Raw genomic sequence first — 18,986 nt, 5'->3', positions numbered from 1 at the left:
AATTTGGAAACGTTTCTCTTGATACTTGATGTTGCTTCTCATAAGTTCCCCATGCATGATGTTGTTCTTACTCTACATGTTGTGCATGAAGGTATATGGATGCATTGCTCATATATTTTTGATCATTTCTTGAAATTGTTGGGACAATTGAGTGAGATCCCTTGTAATAAACTTGGTTTGTTGGTTGAGACACTTTCTTGCAAACTTAATGTGAATTATCATAAACCTCCTCTATATCCTGACCTAGAGTTTGTCAATTTATGGAAGAGAACTTCTTATTTCAGCAAGAATGGTGTGTTAATGATTGAAATTGATTGTTCGTTGCATGAGTGTGAGAATAAGATTTTTGTGCTTAGGCATCTCTTGATAACTTTCCATTTTGCACCATATGAGGACCCTTTCTTGTATATTTGTCTTGATGAGAATGCCAAATCTTTTGTGAAGATGTTGAAGGACATGGGTATAGATAATGTGGAAATGTTTGAGGCAAAAAGAGTCAAATTGTGTGAAGCTTGTGTCTGGCATAATACTTGTTTTCATTGCATGACAATCAAGCCGTTTAGTGGGGTTGGTATCTTTTATTGTCATTTTGTCAAAGACTATGCATCACATGGTTTTGTTTGGGACTTCAATATAAAAGATTGCCTGGGTATTTGTTTCAACATAGCTTATGTATTAGTTTTGAGCTTGTTAGAGTGTGTCCACCGTCGTGGTATGGTGACTTCTATTAGAGTCGTTAGTGGTCTTAATCTCTATCATCCTACATGGATATTTGATTTGATCTCGTGCTATTTTATAGGTGTACGGAATCCGGATTTGAGGACAAATCCTTTCCAAGAAGGGGAGGATGATATGACCACGGGTGCTCGACGTCAAGGATCCTCCCTTCGGCGTGAACCATGGGTTGATTGGGGCCCAAGGATGAAAGAGAAGACATGCCAAGGATCCAATAAAGCTAGAGGGCCTCCCGAGGATGCGAGGAATAGAGAAGGCTCGAATTTGAGGATGATACGATCATGGAGGCCGTGCGTCAAGGATTTCAGCTACAGCTGGATTCAACTGAAAAATGTCCTATCGAGATGATATCCGAAAGCTATGAAACTGCTATCATTGTCTTCGTCTTGGAAACGGCTTCGCGTGAGTATCTTGCACATCCCAATCGGAGTCCGAATGAGGGAGTTATGGCGGTTTTACTGAAGTCGCGCAGAGAAGGTCGGGAGCTTCGGTGTGCAAAACGCCCGGGGACAGAGAAAACGCCCGGATCGAGCATTTAGGCATGTGAAAAACGCCCGCCCGGGCGATTATGCCGATTTTTTAGATTTTGTGGGCCAACTTTCTATTTTTGGACCCATAGTATAAATACCTCTTGATGTCATTTCTTTTCCTGAGGTTTTTGCTGAATTATATGCTTAAGAGATTTGTTCCTCTTTGAGAGGGTTTCCTATCCAATTCCTAGATTTAGGTTGCTTGGTTCATCAATTCTTAGTGAAGTATGGATCAAGTAGAGGTATGCTTCAAGGTTTGTGGTGTCCTTGAAGATCTAGCCATGGATGCATGTTAGTATGTTGTAAGTGACTTAGCTTACCTCATCAATGACTATGTATCTCAATCTTCCACTCTATCCAATGTTACTTCTTGTTTTAATCATCTTAGTTTCCTAAATTCTTGTTGGGTTGCCATTATTGATACTATAGAAAATCTACTTCACAAAAATATTAGATCAATCACCTACAAATTGGGTAAATCCTTGGGAAATGGATCACAAAATACATGGATCCACATCATTTGGCAAATAAACTTATTATCACATACTCATGCTCAATACATAATCACAAATAACCACAAAACAATTATGTATCTTACAACACCAAAATTAATAAATTGTATCCTCCTCTGGAGGTTAATACGCATTTAAATTTTGACAATTTTACTGGTCACAACACCGACACATCAATTGCATCCTCTTTTGGAGGTTAATACGCCTAATGTTGCCAAAGCACGACCATCAGATTTAGCATTACAGAATTTTATTTCTACAACACACTCCCATAACAATGTTCATGTGCTGACAACAAAACCAAGCTATCTCATAAATTCTGATTGAACCCTGAAACTCACAGTTCCTCAGGATTATTGTCCCCACTCTGCAGGTGGCAATAATATTGGGAACTACTTTCTAGTTCATTCTATTTATTATGTGAGAAGTCCGCTCTTATGAACTTGCTGTTTTCGTAGGATTATTGTCCCTACTCTGTAGGTGGCGATAATATTAGAAAATCAACTTCACAAAATTTGGCAGTCCAACCGATGGAGACCATATACAACGCACTTGTGTTGTAATCATCACTTAGATATTTTGTATGGTGTTTGCATAATTATCACATAAGCAGATAAAGTAGATAATCCACTTAAAATAGATAAACACCAATTAAACAGATAAATCGATTTAATCCATGGCATTTAAACACATAGGATAATTATCGAAAATTATTTAATCTAGTCATGGGAGAATCAATTAAATAATTCAGTTTTATCTTGGATAATCTTTATCCAAATTCATTTAGGATTTATCAAGATAGAGTCAACTTATCTAAATCCACTTAGGATTATTCCAGATTTTATTTTCATAAAATCAAATCCTACAATTCAAGATAACGTTGATCTAGAATAAAATAAATTAATATAAATGCTTATCCTAATTCATCTAGGATTTATCTTAGAATAAATCCATATAAATCCATAGAATAAGATAATATTATATTATAATTATTCAAATCTATCCAAGATTTATCTAGGAACAAATCCATATAAATCTATAAGATAAGAATAAAATATTACATTATCACTATCCAAATCCATCTAGATTTATCTATGAATAAATTCATATAAACTCATAGGATAAGAATAAAATAATATTATCATTATCTAAATCCAACTAGGATTTGTCTATGGATAAATCCACATTAATCCATAGGATATAGATAAAAATTAGATTGTCATTATCTAAATTTAACTAGGATTCATCTAGGAATTAAATCCCTACAAATCCATAAAATAAAGATAAAATCTGTAATTAATCCATGATTTAATACAAAATCAAATCTTATATAATATATAAAATCCACAAAATATATTCAAATCTTATTTCCAAATTAATCGGGAATACTTTCCAAAATTAATTGCAAGGGTTAGGAAACCCTAAACAAATTTGGAAAACGAAGTCACGGAACGAGGCCAAGCGACATAGAACTCGAATCCGGGAAACTGCCCGCGAAGGACTCCCACTCGAATCACAGCCGTTGATGCTCGTCCTCCGTAGGCATCGCGCTGCTGTGCGCTCACCGCCGTCGAGAACAGCTGCTGCTGCCCGGAACTCCACGCACAGCGGCTGCTGCTGGACATCTCCGACGCTGCTGCGTCGATACCGCAGCTCCGGCGCTGCACTGCGAGATACCGTCGCTGCTGTCGTAGCGTCGTCGCACCGTCGCTGCCCGTTTGCCGCTGCTGCCTTTCCGGCACTGCTGCTGTGACGTCGCCTTCGCACCGGCTGCGACAATAGCTTCCTCCGAGCCCGGAAACTGCCCAAGAAGGGCTCCCGCTCGAAAAGCTGTCGCCGCCAGAAAAACTGCTGTCTCGCTGGCAGATCGCCGCTGCTATCTATGCAGCTGCGTCGCTGCTTGATTGTCTACGGCGCCGAAATTTGTTGCAAACAAATTCTTCTCACGATGCCGAATAAAAGATTCACATAACAAAAGAATCAATTCCATCAACACACCAAAGTAATGATTATGCGTAATCATTATGTCAAAAACACAAACTAGTTGAATTTGATTCCATCAATCATGTCACGTCTCCAAAATTCACGGAACTTTGGGCTTCTTCGTTCAAAAATAAATAAAACACATAAACGAAGAACTCATGCGATCAAGCAATTCAAATAACATGAAATTAATCCACATAATCAGAGCCAAAAATTGGCTCTGATACCAATTGATGGGGTTAGGAGCCGCTTGCACAGCGGAAGACTTGTACAAAACAAATAAATCAGATACGGATCTATTTGACCGATTATGCGATTAATCAATTCACATGTTAAACAGGTAATTGCATGCTAGAACACAAATAATTCATGCTCTAAGAAAGTAAATCCTAAAACATGAATTCTACGGTTTAGGGTTACCGATTTGATTCTCCAAAGAATCGTCGATTGTTCGCGCCTTCTCCACGTGATGATCTTCGATACTAGACCAAAGATATTCTCTCTGGTTCCCGAACTGTATCTCGATATCAGGGTGGGCTGATGTTATCAAAATACTAGGACTCGAATAAAGAAGACAGAAGAAATCCTTCTTCAATTAGGAGAGAAATTCGAACTCCTCTAGGTAGAGGGAGACGAAATTTTGCTATTAAAACATTATGAATTATGTCCTTTATTCTCCTATTTATATTAAGTTCCTTTTGGGCAGAGACAGGGATCTATGGAAGGTTTTGGATATGGGCTCCCCCAATTAGCTCTTTACTAAATAAATTGAACCCACAATTTAATACAAGCTTATATTGGAATATTACGAGCAGCCACTACAGAAGTAATATTGAACTCTCCCCATCCAAATCCGAAATTACAAGTAATCCGGATTTCCACTTTGTTTATTATTTATTTTCCGCGCTTAAGATATAAATGTCCATTAATTAATTAATTAATGTCTGCTATGTACTTAATTAATTAATATCTTATTAATTCCAAGAGTAGACTTAACAAGAAATATTTATTTATTATTCATAGAGTAATAAAACTCCAACTGGCCAGTTTTCCGAATAATAAAACCTTGTTCGAGCTCCTCTTGAGGACATTATCAAACGAGACTCACCTCGCGCACGATTCAACATAATAGCAATCCTAGCACCGCTAGATATTAATCACCACTACCCAATATATCAGGATTATTGGGTTGCGAAAAACCCGCACCATTTGATAAGTCGAAGTAGTGCATAATCAATATTGTATGCTCAATGCTAACATATGTAGATTAAGAAATAGTGTTTTATCAAGACCTAGTCTTTGAGTAGATAGCATAAGGACACGTCTTGCTGTTAGATCCGTTCAGTGCTATACCACACCAATGTCATCTTATTTCAGTAAGGCTTAGAAACATGCGGACTGACATTGCAACATTTCACGATAGGTAGACAAAGCCTATCTAGGTTGTGAAATTCTTCTTTTTCTTTTGCAAAGCATTGCATAGATCTGACCGTGTTAACTTAAAGTGAACGCCGCCCACAACCGGTCTACTAAGCAAAAGACTTAGACTTTGTTTACTTCTTATGCATTTAAATGTTTGTAAAACATCTTATAAATGCACAAGCAAACACAATGTAATAATAATAGTGATTCTATTCGTGCGAGACTGCTCGGATAATACTGAATCAGGTTAAAAGTTGATTGTAGAGTTTTACGTATACAAGCAAGATTCTATTCGCGCGAAACTTGCTCGAAACATGCTTTTCAGTATACCAAACCTAACATTAATCTCATGAATTTCTAGTGTTGTACCAAAACCATGGGGTGGTTTTGTTCTTCGTTGAAATATTGAATTACATAGCCACAGTCAGAGTCGAATTTGAATGCCACCCGAGCATTACATCCACATTTTTTCGATTTACGACGGCGTTTGGGTTATTCATCGTGAAATTTCTGTTCACCTTCCCTGTTACAAACTATGTAAAACCATATGGTCCGATCATCAGCCTTCTTTGAACCGTTCTTCCTTGTGTCAAAACCAACATGACGACCATAGTTCTCATAAAATTCAATAGCATTGACCAATGTAGGGAAACTACGACCAACAAATGGTTTGAGTTCTACAGGGCAATCTGGTGTATTTAAATCTATAATAATAAAAACAAAGACAGTCAGTGGCTGATGATTGACAGCTAATAATACAGGTAGTAGAAAGTACTGTAAAAAATTGTTACAAATGATCATAGGTCATGGTAAGTGCATATTGAGGTCATACAAAAACATGTCATAGTTAAACTGTAACTAAGTCATACTTACATCATTACTAAAACTGATAAAGAATCAAGTACAAAAATAATTGATAATAATGTTATGTCATACTAAGTGCGGATTGAGGTCATACAAAATCATGTCATAATAAAACGATAAATAAGTCATGATATTAACAGTACTAAAACTTAAAAAAAACAAGTACAAAAATAAGTGTTCATAACATTGGGTCATGTTAAATGCGTACTGAGGTCATAACAATTATATGTCATACTAAACCAATAAATAAGTCATATTAAGCATCGGAGTATAACAAAAAAATTACAGTCACAAAAACTGTTTTGAAGAAATTAAGCGGACTGACTATGAAAATTATTCATACTAACTTAATATTATATTAATTAAACAACAGATTTTGTTATCAAAACATTAAACAAAATCAATGAAAATTCAGAATCTAAAACTCAGAATTATATATTAACCGCCAGTTGAATTGAAATAAGGAGATGAACTTATAGTATATATCGGATCTGGCAAAAAGAAGGTACAAAAATCTAAGCCAGAAAAAAACGACAAATGAAAGTTATCAAATCATGAAACAAAATCGGTGAAACTTACGAAACTGAATTTATAGATTACAAAATGATAACAAACTGATAAAGTGAATAAGGAGATGAGAGAGAAATGGTACGTAACTTACAAATAATGGATCCGGAGAAAAAATTACCGATGAAGGATACAGACAGATGTGACAAGAGATTGATTCTGGATATTAACAAATCGGAAAAATTCTGGCAATTACTGAATCACAAATAATAAATCTTCATGGAAAAAAGTATAATAGAAGATTGATGGTACATCGGCTGAAGAAGATGAAGATACGAAGGAGATGAAGTTGAGGAATATTAACTCATAATTCATGCATATGATTTGTTAGTGGAAAGAGAAATAACAAGATCATAAGAGTTTCCATAACAATCGAGATGTAGCTATTGACATTAGTAACCTTATTGGATTTTTACTGTATAAAATAATAAGATTTAGGGAATTAATTGAGCCATTATATCTTAAGATGATCTCGCCAAATCCTAAGGACGACATTTAGCCTGTATTTCTTAATTTAAAGCCATTCTTGTTTTGATCAAAGTCCTAATCCTATATATGGGTCATCTTCAATTGTTTATAGCATCATAATCCAAAATCAAGACCAAATCTCCACCCTTAGATTTTAAAATGAGTGGATGGGATTAAATCTTCCGAATCTCAATAAATAGTAGACAAGATATCAACAAAAGGGTAAGATCGTCATTTTGTTATCATATCATAATTTTTGTGTTTTTTTATATATTAACATGACATGAGTATTTCAACACAAGTACACGAAAATATCAACTCAGTTTTATTGAGATTTCACATGCATTATATTGAGATTTCATATACATTATATTGAGATTTCGTCAAATCATCAACATACACGAAAACTGAAATACAAATCATTAAATTTCATCATCCTATCATAATTTTCGTGCTTTTTTTTAAATTGACAAAGTGTATTACAAATATCAACACGTATTTCAACGTAAGTACACGGAAATATCAACCCGGTTTTATTGAGATTTCATATGCATTATATTGATATTTTACATTCATTATATTGAGATTTTATATGCATTATATTGAGATTTCATCAAATCATCAACATATACTAAAACTAAAATAAAATTCATCAAATTTCATCATCCGAACATAGTTGGAACATATGCAATTGAGATCTCGTTATAATCCTTATAAAATTACCTTTAATTTGATATAATTTTTTGCGAAAAAATAATTTAAATTGAGAGAGTTACGTAAATTTAAAGTTTTAGGATAATTTTAATAAGAGGAGATTGACATTAATACCCTTTTAATTTTATTTAATAATTATTTAAATTTAAAATATAATACACTTAGCATTATATCAACCACTAGATCTCCTAATCTAATAGTTAAAAATTGGCCTAAGTTTTGGATTGATAATTAGTTAGCAATTGATCACATCTCTCCTATATATATAATTAATTAATGATATAGTAAATCGTAATTAGTTTACATGCTTCGTAAATCGTAATTAAATGTCAATGCGTGATTATGTGAATTTATGTATGTAGATAATTATTATTATAGGGATGTGTTCAGGTTATTAAGTGAAATTATGTCAAAAATGAAAGCAAATCTTAGTCATTGGATCTTGTGATGTAACCGTTAGATTAATGTCACGTGTCATCTAATAATGTAAATTGTGTAGTCTAATAATGTAGCTCGACTAATAATGTAATGCGCTTTAGTCGAATAATGTAGATTGTGTAGTCTAATAATGTAGCTTGGCTAATAATGTAGCGCCTCTAATGTAATAATGTAGCTCGGATATTATTATCACAACCATCCAATCTAAAGATCCAAGGGCTGGGATTTGCTTTGACTTTTTACAGGATTTCACTTATTGACCATAATGCATATCTTTTCTCATATACAGAATTGTTATGCTGGGCGTCGTTATAGAGCGGAAATTATGAGCGCCTATATCACGTCAGCAGCTCGCTCTCTCTTTATTTTTTTTAATATGACTAATTTCCTTTAATTAATGTTGACTTTATCGTCTCTTATTCTTATCGCTATACTCACATCCCTCTCTCAAACTCTCTCTCTCTCTGCAGTCGACGGTCGACGGTCGTTCTCCATGATTTTTATCTTTTCTCTTTCGGTGTGATGGTGGTGTTGCAGATCTGGTAGGCATGATCCTGATAGAGATGGTTGGATCAGAATTCCATCGGCTGCGCAGCTTAGATATGTAATTGTGCAATTGTGAGATTTGATTTCTTATTTTATAAGTGTAATTTATTTTAGTGTGATTTTCTTTTTGATATTATGCATATGGAGTACTATGTGTTTGGCTTAAATTCTAGTTTTTTCGATTAAGATGATCTTTTGGCTTCGACAATCATTTGTACTTGTAGGATTTCGGCAATATAAAATTAAATATTTTGCACAAAATAACGAGGGGAGTTCCAGAAATTGATGGAAAGGAAGGAGGCAATGTATTTTTGTTTGTGTAATTTCTCAGGAGTATATCTTGCAAAATGAAAGAAGACTGGCGAGGCATTGTTTCACTAGTTAAAATACACAATGAAATGAATCAAAGAGGTTGAATACGAAGTCAAAATAAGCATCAAAAGTTGTGTAAGCACCCTCAAGGCTTATCTTGACCAATGCTTTCGTACATCATTTGCACTATTTCAACTGGAAAAGAAAAGCCAAAGGTCACGCACGTATCATAAACTGAAGGCTGAATTGCAAGAACATCAAATAGCACGTTGCCAATACTACGAAAGGATTAATAGATGACAATGTCTCTGCCTCCCCAAATACAATTATCCTTTATGCAACAGCCTCGGTTGAATTCCCCTCCTGCCACATTGGAATGAAATATAAAATGATAATATTATACAAAAAATTGAAGGCAAAAAAATCCCAATGAACTTAAATGTAGAAATTTTAGATGCAGCTTTAATATATGAAATTCAATGTACTCTAATAAAATCAATTTCAATACACTAGAACCATCAAAAGATTAGGATAAAATACTACGAACAATTCAAAAATAATGTCAAAGATACTTCCACTAGCTATGAATATCAGTCCTTGCCATTTGTATTATTCACTGTTGTCGTGATGATCATCTTGCAACTGATCTAAAAATAAAAATAGAGAAAATATAGTGAATTTAAATGCATTGTTTCCTAAAATAATTATAAATCTAAATGATAAAATCATCAATTATTCACATACTCATCATGCAATTTTGGACGATTACGTTTGTCATGCGATACTCCACCACACCCACGACATGCCCTAGGCTTCAAAGTTGGCTTCTCTTTTGATGATAACATTCGCTTAACACGTCCCTTTGTTCTTATCTCATTAGGATCACCAATATTTCTGGTTCCAACCAAGCTCTTCCTAGTTTGACTTTCTTGTGCAGTCATTGGACTAATACTCATCTCTTTGATTTTACCATATATGTCACACCCCAACCCTTATGACTTATGCACTTACTATAAATAAATTCAAACTTTAAAATAAATAATCCACGTGTCAACTATATAAAATCCACATATTATATCAGGTACATATTTCAAATCATTCTAAACCGTAGTGGGACTCTCTCGCCACTCTATGTACTACACATTTATCTACATGCAAAAATGATGAGGAAGAGAAGTTGCCAAAATGCGTCAGCCGCCGACCCTTATAATAACTGTAACTCACATCAACCCACGATCATTGATATCTTATTCCTGAAAAATATTAGTGGTTTATATGAGCCACAACTCAGTGCATATAAACCTTACCTTTAATTTCACACACATATATCAAACTCATTCTTTCATCAAAATATATCACCGGAAGTAATAAATGTCATAAACAATTTAACATTCATATGCATATGCCACTCCATTCTTTTTATTATTCTGTGACACATCAAGCCTGATATCTGCCCGGGATTTCCATTGTATACGACCCGTAGGTCCCTTTTCATTATTTGACCTTTCCACGAAGGCCCCTCTTTGCTTTTTGACCTTTCCACGAAGGCCCCTCTTTGCATATTGACCTTTCCACGAAGGCCCCTCTTTGATTTGACCTTTCCACGAAGGTCCCTCTTTGCTCTTTGTATTGACCCGTAGGTCTATTATCATTAAATATGACCCGTAGGTCTTTTGTCATTGTATATCAGATCCAGAGCAAGACTGTCACATATCCTCTTTAATCCCATGATTCAAATGATTCCAATATGATACATCAAACATATCCATTGCACCAATTACATAACCATATATTCCATCAATTCATTCCAATACTATAGATAAACATATCCATTGCACAAATCATATATCCACATCACATTTCACCATCAATATCAAATAACACATAACCATTTAGTCTCATATCATATAATTCAAATATTCACTTCAATTTAACACATAACAATCAATCACATAAAATATGTAAAATTAAAAGTGTGATTTATACACACCTGAATAAGATAGATAATCAAGTCAAACTCCTAATTCCATCTCCTGATTTACCACCCACGATTGTTTATCTCATCAATCATCTACTCTTCTCTAACCATTTGTTTTCTGCTCTCACATTCGTCTCTTTTTTCTCTCTCTCTAATTTCCACCCTTTTCTCTCTCACTACACTCTTATATGTGTATATATATTTGAGCATACTAACGTCGGTTAATTAATCCATTGCCCTCAAAAATTGGTCTTTAGAATACATAAACAAATATAAATAAAGCTAATTTAAAAAGTCACACTTATCTACTTTCTAAACAATATCATATACGTGTGGTTTGATAAAATTGTACACGCCATACGCTTTCCTTTCGTTAATTAAATTCATACTTTTGAAGTTGAAGGTAAAATGGAATATTGCAAATACGTGTATAAACAAAGTCATAGTAAATAGATATTACTAGAGCAAGTATATAAAGAAATTTAGTTAGACAAATAGTACGTACACACATATATATAAATAGATGCACACGTTATTACACAATTAGCCATATATATGTGGTTTAAATATAAAATGTGTATGGCTTAGTAATTGGAAAAGTACTCGTACATATACGTAAACACCTAACATATAATTCAATTACTTTAATAACTCAATTACATATAATTCTGTGATATACAATTGTTCATCATAGGTATATTTCTAGATACACAAGGATATAATTAACTTAACATCTCGTAATTTACTAAATACAAAATATTGCAACTCACTCATATCTCTATAATTCTAATGGTAATATATCACGTAGTTATAATAAAATATGTAATTATGCAATATGATGTATGATTTGGGTTACGGATGTCACAATTCTTCCCCTCTTTAAGAATTTTGTCCGCAAAATTCATTCCTCTCTATGTTCATATACTCAAAGAAATTGCTAACCCATAAATAGATGTGGATAGTTCTTTCTCATCTTTTATTCACAATTGTTTCGATTGGCGGTCCACTATATTGACATGTTCTTCTATATAACTCAAATTTTTAGAAATCTGTATATCAGAATCTTTCAGAACATGTGAAAGATCAGATCGATAAAGCTGAATCCTACTAACGAAGAAAATATTATGCATCTGTGCCAACTCTGGAGGTAATGTTAACCTATATGTCAATGATCCAACTCTTTCAACAGTATCTCACGGTTCAATATAATGAGGACTCAACTTACCCTTTTTGCTCGAATCATATGACTCCTTTCTGAGGTGAAACTCACAAAAAGAATTTATCAAGACTGAGATAGTAAATCGCGGATTTCTGTCAATATATAAGATACTAGAATACCATATAAGTGTTCCTGCAGATAATGATGCCAAATCTTCAAAGAAAAATAATGTCGCTAATAACAGATTTTGATCAGAATAAGAAACTCCTTGTACTTGCGATTGTTACGACGCATAAGCAATAAACTTTCCATTAAGTCAAAAGATAACCAAATCCATGTTTCAGCGCATCACTATAAATAACAGAATATCTTGTACCTGCGAAGATAACCAAAATAGGTGACATATTCGACCGATGCTTCCACTCATTAAAACTCTTTTGATATGCTTCACTTCATATAAAAGAAGAATTCTGTCGTACTAACTTCATTATCAATTGAATAATAATTGAGAAACATTTCCAGCTGAAAACCAGTTCAATCTTTTGTAGATCCACTTATATTCCATGACCTGACACCACGTGTCCCAACAATACCACATGTTCTAGCAAAAACTCACATTTACTCAACCTTGCAATAATCTGTTTATCTCGCAGAACTTGTAATACTGACTGCAAATTAACATGCCCATCTGTACTTCATGAATATAATAGTAAGTTAATAGAAATAATCACTAACAGATCCAGGAATAGTTGAGAGAATTTGTTCATCAATACCATAAATAATTGTAGGTGCAATAGTTTATTCAAAAGGCATAACCAAAACTCATAATGGTCGTACTGAGTTCAAAATGGTGTCTCTGCAATATTCTCTTTAGCTATCTTCAACCAATGATATCTTGATCGAAAATCAGTACTCGAAAACAGTTGCATACCTTGAAATTGATCAAATAAGTCTTCTATTCTCGGTAATAGATATTTATTCTTTATTGTCACTCGATTTGACTTCCAACAGTATATATAATGTCGCAGTGTATCATCTTTCTTCTTCAAAAATAATATTGGTACTCTTCAAGGTAAAACATTAACTCATACATATCTCTGACAACTCCTGTATCTATTTCTTCAACTCTTGAAACTCTAATGAACACGGTTGATAAATAAAAATAAATGTTGTGCTCAATAGAGAAATATATCTCCTGATAAGGTGAAAATCCAGATAAATCTCCACTTCCAATAAATCAAAAAGTCGATCTAGATAATGTAAGAAAACCTGGAACAATATATTGATTACCGTAAAATATCACTCGATCCCGTCTCGACGATGATATTACCATTTCTTTTACTTGACAAGATACCTTGGTTCGATGAAGTGAAAACCAATCTATACCCATAATAATATCAAAACTTGTGTATGAAGAAAAGAATCAATATCCGCTGGCAGCTCAATTGAATTAACTCGCACCACGCTGTCTAGATAAACCGTGTATACTGAAATAATGTCTGCTCATAATCAACAAACATAGTTCCTTGATTAAAGACAAACCCTTCTCTGCTTCTTATCACAATACACTTCTTTGCATATATTTAGCATTGAGTTCTCTAGAAAAATCATCTGAACTGAATACCAGAATACCAGAGGTTGTCTCATAGCTTGTGGGATTGTTTCCCACCAAGAGTAAGTATTGCTTCAAAGAAGAGATACCCTATAATTAAAACCTTCTTCTGACATACAACTCATCTGATTGAACACCGGTTCCATCACTTTTTAACTATATCCCAGCCTCAGTCAGATTAGTCCCATAAAATCAACAACTTCTACTTTTCCGAGCTCTTTTAAATTTTCTACCTCTTACCTCGTCAATGGTCCATGTACTCTTTGGTCTAAAAGCCTGGGTAATCCCCATATGATGCAACATGTATATGAAATGTTTCTACAGTTAATTGATGATGCAGGGCGGCTGACCCTTCTCTCCTCAGTGACATATATTCATGATAATACAAATGCAAATGAAACTTACAACCAAAATGTCATGTATATATAATATACATGGATACTATGTCCCAGCGGGATTCTATCCCCGCTCTGATACCACCTAAACTGTCACACTCCAACCCTTATGACTTATGCACTTACTATAAATAAATTCAAAATTTAAAATAAATAATCCACGTGACAACTATATAAAATCCACGTATTATATCAGGTACATATTTCAAATCATTCTAAACCGTAGTGGGACTCACTCACCACTCTATGTACTACACATTTATCTACATGCAAAAATGATGAGGAAGAGAAGTTGCCAAAATGCGTCAGCCGCCGACCCTTATAATAACTGTAACTCACATCAACCCACGATCATTGATATCTTATTCCTGAAAAATATTAGTGGTTTATATGAGCCACAACTCAGTGCATATAAACCTTACCTTTAATTTCACACACATATATCAAACTCATTCTTTCATCAAAATATATCACCGGAAGTAATAAATGTCATAAACAATTTAACATTCATATGCATATGCCTCTCCATTCTTTTTATTATTCTGTGACACATGAAGCCTGATATCTGCCCGGGATTTCCATTGTATACGACCCGTAGGTCCCTTTTCATTATTTGACCTTTCCACGAAGGCCCCTCTTTGCTTTTTGACCTTTCCACGAAGGCCCCTCTTTGCATATTGACCTTTCCACGAAGGCCCCTCTTTGATTTGACCTTTCCACGAAGGTCCCTCTTTGCTCTTTGTATTGACCCGTAGGTCTTTTGTCATTGTATATCAGATCCAGGGCAAGACTGTCACATATCCTCTTTAATCCCATGATTCAAATGATTCCAATATGATACATCAAACATATCCATTGCACCAATTACATAACCATATATTCCATCAATTAATTCCAATACTATAGATAAACATATCCATTGCACAAATCATATATCCACATCACATTGCACCATCAATATCAAATAACACATAACCATTTAGTCTCATATCATATAATTCAAATATTCACTTTAATTTAACACATAACAATCAATCACATAAAATATGTAAAATTAAAAGTGTGATTTATACACACCTGAATAAGATAGATAATCAAGTCAAACTCCTAATTCCATCTCCTGATTTACCACCCACGATTGTTTATCTCATCAATCATCTACTCTTCTCTAACCATTTGTTTTCTGCTCTCACATTCGTCTCTTTTTTCTCTCTCTCTAATTTCCACCCTTTTCTCTCTCACTACACTCTTATATGTGTATATATATTTGAGCATACTAGCGTCGGTTAATTAATCCATTTGTATGTAGTTCAAGAACTCCATCTGGATGTAAGGCATGCATTTATCCATAGAACTACACGTGCCCTCAAAAATTGGTCTTTAGAATACATAAACAAATATAAATAAAGCTAATTTAAAAAGTCACACTTATCTACTTTCTAAACAATATCATATACGTGTGGTTTGATAAAATTGTACACGCCATACGCTTTCCTTTCGTTAATTAAATTCATACTTTTGAAGTTGAAGGTAAAATGGAATATTACAAATACGTGTATAAACAAAGTCATAGTAAATAGATATTACTAGAGCAAGTATATAAAGAAATTTAGTTAGACAAATAGTACGTACACACATATATATAAATAGATGCACACGTTATTACACAATTAGCCATATATATGTGGTTTAAATATAAAATGTGTATGGCTTAGTAATTGGAAAAGTACACGTACATATACGTAAACACCTAACATATAATTCAATTACTTTAATAACTCAATTACATATAATTCTGTGATATACAATTGTTCATCATAGGTATATTTCTAGATACACAAGGATATAATTAACTTAACATCTCATAATTTACTAAATACAAAATATTGCAACTCACTCATATCTCTATAATTCTAATGGTAATATATCACGTAGTTATAATAAAATATGTAATTATGCAATATGATGTATGATTTGGGTTACGGATGTCACAATATATGTAATCATGTTCTTTATCCAAAAAGTTCGTCCCCTCATCCGTCAAAGATGCATAATCAATCAATGTTGAACAGACAATGCCAATCAATCAATATTGAACAGACAATGATAACTTGGAGCGCCGTGACAGCAAAAAACGTGTTGGATCATCATTGGCGTTTTCATCCTCCATTGAACAGACAATGCCAATCTTTGCTTCTCGTGTCCATCGCTTGAGTATATACTTGTCAAGAAGTTCAAATATTTGGCTAATGCGAAAGAAAGCTAGCATGTGTCTACACGGAATACCATCAAACTCGAATTTTCCACAATTACATGATATATAGTCTCTCGTCTATCATGCATGAGTAGTCTTGGCTTTGAGGATGAACAACCTTGGAAAGTCGTCACATTGTAAATCACAATATCATCTCTTATGGAGGCTTGGTGCACAGAGTAACCATGACTTCGACTCATTTCATCTAGAAACTCCGTCCATTTTTTTTTCGTGTACACTTTAACCATTTGAGTTTCCATCGGCCAATTTGTTTTTATTTTGGGATGCTCATTCATGTCAATATGGTCTGCAAATAACTCATTATGCATTTGGCGTCTCAACGCCCGATTGAATCGTGTGATAAAATCCTGAGTTCTTATGGGAGACATACTTTTTAATAAATGAATGTGAACTCTCGGATCTTTAACTACTCGACATCCCAGCAAAAAATACGTTACTGAAATATGTCGGAACCCACTTATGCTTTAACTCATACATCAACACTATCCAACTATTTTCCTCCAAGTTAGCACATCTAATAACATCTTTCCAGTCATGCTCAAATTCCTCTGGAGATGTAGAATTTTTTATAACATTCTTTATGCTCCGATAGTGATCTCGAAAAGTCACTGGGGAAATCTTCTGAGGAAATTTGTTCAATATATGCCACAAACAATAACGGTGCACTGTTTCAGGCAAAACTTGTGCAAGTGCTTTCGTCATAGCAGGATCTTGATCAGTAATAATTGATTTTGGTGCACCTGTTGGCATAGCTTCCATAAACCTATTAAGCAACCAAACGTATGATTCAGTCTTCTCATCACTTAGAAATCCACAACCAAAAACTATCGTTTGATGATGATGATTAACCCCTACGAAAGGTGTAAAAATCATTCCATACTTGTTAGTTTTGTAAGTTGAATCGAATACTACGACATCACCAAATACACTGTAAGCCCTTCTTGATTTATAATCCGCCCAAAAACATCTTTTGAACGTATTATCTGAATCTGAATACGTCTCATAGTCAAAGAAAAATGCTGAATTCTTCTCTTTCTCAGATGTAAAGAATTCTATCAGAGTTTCAGCATCAATCCCCTTTTGTTCATCCCTTAATTCTTTCTCAAAATTTCTGATATCTCTTTCAGTGCAACCTACACTTTCAAGCCCGCCGCTTTCTATTTCCAATAGTTGCATTTTCTGACAAGTTGGTATATTAGCTTCTGAAAGTTGTTGAGTCAATACTTTCTTCGCGGCAGAAACACTACGATGTGATCAGAGTAAATGCACCTTTGAAGGAGTAGAAAGTCCATGATTATGACCCTCAGTGAAGACACTAACACACCAGCCAGGTCCATCAGTTCTAACTTCACCATGAGCTCTTATCGTAGTCGGACAACCACTTGATAGTCGGTTTTTGGAACGGGCTTCATCAATTTGGCCAGCCTTAAAACAAACAAATTGTTTCCAAACAACTTCTTTTGTTATCTTATTACTTTTGCTATTGCTTAGTCTTGCACTAAATCCAGCTTCACGTGCATATTGATTGTAGAATTCAAACGCTTCATCTATTGACGTAAATTTCATTCCAATCTCTGGTTTTCGATCGTTTGCAATTTGAGGAATATATAGTTGATCGTTCATATTTTCACCCATTAAACTAAGAAAATAAATTCAAACAAATAATGTGTAAATAAAACGATAGAAATAATTAGCAAATACTATTATTAAGACCATGAACTAACTGAAACGTTTGCAATTATATTATTCCATCTACTACTACATCTAATAATAGTGATTAGAAAAAATTAATACTCAAATATATAATAATGCAACATTTATCATCTAAATTCCTCAACAAGATATAGGGAGCATGCCAATTGTTTTAAATTAACATAGGTAATAGAACCATTGCATAAAAAATCATAGTATTACATAATCAGTGAGCAATGACATTATGGGGTTAGAGGAATACCTGGCTATTAGGAATGCAAATTTCAACAAAGCAATATGTAGATAACGAATGGTGAAAAAGGAGAGGTACAGAGCGGCACAACAATTTTGTAAAACCTAGGGAGAATTGAATAAAAGATTATATGTATTTAAGGAAAATAAAAAACAGAAAAGAAAAAAAGAAGAATAAATATGTGCTGACCTGGTTGAGAAAAGATATGCTTAATAATAAGGAATATGGCTTACGTGGGCAGGAGCCCACAGGCGCTTAACTTGGTTATGCAGCAAATGAGTCACTCACCCCTTAAAAGGCCTCATGAGGGGAAGGTTATCCACACTTATATAGAAGAGATAGGATCATCACCAAGCCGATGTGGGACAAGATATTAGAAATTCCAACACGCCCCTTCACGTGTGGGCCGTAATGACACATCGGACTTCTATCACCTGGGTAGGCAAAAGAAGAGATAAAGAAAATAAACCCATTATCGACTTGGGCCCGCTCTGATATCATATTAAAAATGGGCCACTCACCCCTTAAAAG

General features: G+C 34.2%; 1 pseudogene; it reads right to left on the bottom strand.

Annotated features, from left to right (window-relative positions):
- Positions 1–9,819: 9,819 nt before the first annotated feature.
- Positions 9,820–17,701, bottom strand: LOC148927588 (protein FAR1-RELATED SEQUENCE 5-like; annotated as a pseudogene).
- Between the last annotated feature and the right edge of the window lie 1,285 nt (positions 17,702–18,986).

This window comes from Salvia hispanica, chromosome 4, assembly GCF_029641045.1.
Source record: "Salvia hispanica isolate PSC_SH4W2 chromosome 4, Shi_PSC_v1, whole genome shotgun sequence".
NCBI classification, from domain to species: Eukaryota; Viridiplantae; Streptophyta; class Magnoliopsida; order Lamiales; family Lamiaceae; genus Salvia; species Salvia hispanica.
The sequence above is the reverse complement of the archived record's forward strand: the minus strand, read 5'-3'. Positions and strand labels throughout refer to the sequence as shown.